Source organism: Oncorhynchus keta, chromosome 26 (genome assembly GCF_023373465.1).
Source record: "Oncorhynchus keta strain PuntledgeMale-10-30-2019 chromosome 26, Oket_V2, whole genome shotgun sequence".
NCBI classification, from domain to species: Eukaryota; Metazoa; Chordata; class Actinopteri; order Salmoniformes; family Salmonidae; genus Oncorhynchus; species Oncorhynchus keta.
In genome coordinates, this window is record NC_068446.1 from 43,479,013 (window position 1) to 43,482,780 (window position 3,768).

The following is a 3,768-nucleotide window of genomic DNA, read 5'->3' on the forward strand; positions in this document are numbered from 1 at the left end:
GCCAATTGGGGACTAGTTTGTAATGCCGAACCCCAGTCTGCTCCTCCCCATAGCCAATAAAACCCGAGAGCACATGTCCGGGCTCGTACGCTGAGGGGATTCGATTGTCTGGCCCGGGTTACACCGCTCGGAGGAGTTTGTATCTGGTGAACGAATGTGATTGCGTTCGTTTTGGCCCCTTTCAAAACCCACTGGGAAATCGACTCAAAACCTTAGTGATGTAACCTAGTCTAGATTAAGCACGTGGACTAATAAAGGCATAACTTGTCGTGATGTATGTCTTGTCCTATATTTGTATTTAATTTACTTTTTATTTTTAATGCCAGCCCCTGTCCCTGCAGGAGTCCTTTTGCCTTTTGGTAGGCCATCATTGTAAATAAGTGTTTGTTCTTAATTAACTGACTTGCCTAGTTAAATAAAAGTTAAATAAAAATGTAAATAAAAGGGCATGAATGAAATAACTATCTTCAGCTGAACAGCAAAATGACTATGTTTATTGGAACATCCAAGCAGGTAACCAGTGCTGGAAAAATCTGCCCGACAATTAAAACAGTCAAGCCATCCATCTGTCCTCTGTCATGGCCAACATGGGAGTCAAGTTTGATCCTTCTCTGTCCTTTGATGCTCATATAAAACACATCTGCAAACATCACCCCCCCTCTAAGAGATATCTCCAGGCTCAAACCACAGCTCCCCCAGCCAGATGCAGAGAAACTCTTCCATGCTTTCATCTTCTTCCGGATTGACTACTGCAAAACGGTGTGTCCAGCCAAATCACTTCAGAGGCGTCAACTTCTCCAGAGTAGTGCTGCCAGAGTCCTGATCAGGACCAAGGAGTCGGCCCACATCCTTACTGAACTCCGCCTGTCACCTATAGGATGGACTTTAAAATCCTCCTCCCAGTGTTTAAAGTCCTGAATGGATTGAACACGAATATCGAGGACGTCATTCCTATCAATGAGCCACATCTCACTCTCAATGAGCCACATCCCACTCTCAATGAGCCACATCCCACTCTCAATGAGCCACATCCCACTCTCAATGAGCCAGCCACATCCCACTCCACATCCCCTCTCAGCAACATCCCACTCTCAATGAGCCACATCCCCAAGACACATCCCCGTCTCAATGAGCCACATCTCACTCTCAATGAGCCACATCTCACTCTCCTATGAGCCAATCCTCTCAATGAGCCACATCCCACTCTCAATGAGCCACATCCCACTCCAATGAACCTCTCTGAGCCACATCCCCTCCCCTCTGGAACTCATTACTGCTCAAGTCCCCAAGACACATGTCCGTACTATTGGGGACCGAACCTTCTGCTCCGGTACCCCTCCCCTATGGAATGCTCTCAGTCCGTACTATTGGAGACCGAACCTTCTGCTCACCTAACCCTCCCCTATGGAATGCTCTCAGTCCGTACTATTGGGGACCGAACCTTCTGCTCCCGTACCCCTCCCCTATGGAATGCTCTCAGTCCGTACTATTGGGGACCGAACCTTCTGCTCCGGTACCCCTCGCCTATGCAATGCTCTCAGTCCGTACTATTGGGGACCGAACCTTCTGCTCCGGTACCCCTCCCCTATGGAATGCTCTCAGTCCGTACTATTGGGGACCGAACCTTCTGCTCCGGTACCCCTCCCCTATGGAATGCTCTCAGTCCGTACTATTGGGGACCGAACCTTCTGCTCCGGTACCCCTCCCCTATGGAATGCTCTCAGTCCGTACTATTGGGGACCGAACCTTCTGCTCCGGTACCCCTCCCCTATGGAATGCTCTCAGTCCGTACTATTGGGGACCGAACCTTCTGCTCCGGTAACCCTCCCCTATGGAATGCTCTCAGTCCGTACTATTGGGGACCGAACCTTCTGCTCCGGTACCCCTCCCCTATGGAATGCTCTCAGTCCGTACTATTGGGGACCGAACCTTCTGCTCCGGTAACCCTCCCCTATGGAATGCTCTCAGTCCGTACTATTGGGGACCGAACCTTCTGCTCCGGTACCCCTCCCCTATGGAATGCTCTCAGTCCGTACTATTGGGGACCGAACCTTCTGCTCCGGTACCCCTCCCCTATGGAATGCTCTCAGTCCGTACTATTGGGGACCGAACCTTCTGCTCCGGTACCCCTCCCCTATGGAATGCTCTCAGTCCGTACTATTGGGGACCGAACCTTCTGCTCCGGTACCCCTCCCCTATGGAATGCTCTCAGTGACCATCTGAAAGCCGCTCCATCAATCTGAATGTTTAAAACAGGCTTTGAAACACATTTCTACAGACTTCTACAGACATTTCTACAGTCTTTCTTAAAGTCCTAACCTGGAAAGTCATTTTAGGATGTATAATTGCTCATTCCTGCCTTGATTCTAAATGTATGATGTTCATATCGTATTTATTTGAATTTTATTTGAGCGTCTGCTAAATGACTTAAATGTAATGTGGAGCTTTTGAGATGACACTGTAAAGCGCGATACAAATGAAATGTATTATAATGTTTTATTATTATTGAGTATGATTATTTGTTTTCAAATGCAAAAGTAATTTCATTTGATGAAAACGCTTTATCATTGAAAACATTTAATGGAAAATAGATAGTATGTTTCTGGACGATTCTGGACGATGCAGCGTGTTTGACAACTTGACCGAACGGCGCAGAGTTTTCGATTTGAGAAGGGTGCTTCTCTTGGCTTTGCCAGGTCAGGTCACCGCTCAGGTTAATAGGTTCAAAAACAAACTATGATTTTCACAAAACATAATCTACAAAAGTGTAAACATTGGCGCAACTACATCTCTGAGTTCATCTAGGTTTAGCTAGGTCTGCTATGATATTAGACACAAAGAATTCCGATTATAAAATGTCTTTAAAATGTCATAAACAATACATTGAATTTTGATTTGTTAGCCTGAATTAAAAATGGATTAAATCGTTTTTTTTCTCACACCCATGTACACACAATAACCCATAATGACAAAGTGAATTGGAAAACCTCCCTGGTCTTTGTGGTTGAATCTGTGTTTGAAAATAATTTTTCAGAGTACCCAGTTGAAAGCACCTTTAGCTGTGGAATCGGGCCCCATGATTTGTCAGTGTGCAAATGTGCAGTATGCGAGAAGCAACCTCACCGCAGCACACGGTAGGGGGTGGAGTCAACCTGCCCACCACACGGTAGGGGGTGGAGTCAACCTGCCCACCACACGGTACGGGGTGGAGTCAACCTGCCCACCACACGGTACGGGGTGGAGTCAACCTGCCCACCACACGGTACGGGGTGGAGTCAACCTGCCCACCACACGGTAGGGGGTGGAGTCAACCTGCCCACCACACGGTAGGGGGTGGAGTCAACCTGCCCACCACACGGTACGGGGTGGAGTCAACCTGCCCACCACACGATACGGGGTGGAGTCAACCTGCCCACCACACGGTACGGGGTGGAGTCAACCTGCCCACCACACGATACGGGGTGGAGTCAACCTGCCCACCACACGGTACGGGGTGGAGTCAACCTGCCCACCACACGGTACGGTTGGTATATATTCACCTTACTCCTGTACATATCTACCTCCATCACTCCAGTATCCCTGTCTCCTTACCCCTGTACATATCTACCTCCATCACTCCAGTATCCCTGTCACCTTACACATATACATTTCGACCTCCATCACTCCAGTATCCCTGTCTCCTTACCCCTATACATATCTACCTCTATCACTCCAGTATCCCTGTCTCCTTACCCCTATACATATCTACCTCCATCACTCCAGTATCCC

The 3,768-nt window shown here is 48.2% G+C and overlaps 1 long non-coding RNA gene across 1 annotated transcript; it reads right to left on the bottom strand.

Annotated features, from left to right (window-relative positions):
• Positions 1-1,575: 1,575 nt before the first annotated feature.
• Positions 1,576-2,276, bottom strand: LOC127912244 (uncharacterized). The gene is made up of 3 exons (XR_008081625.1): positions 1,991-2,276; positions 1,869-1,929; positions 1,576-1,807 (listed from the first exon to the last, which is right to left on the bottom strand). It is a non-coding gene; the product is annotated as an uncharacterized LOC127912244 (long non-coding RNA).
• Positions 2,277-3,768: the final 1,492 nt, after the last annotated feature.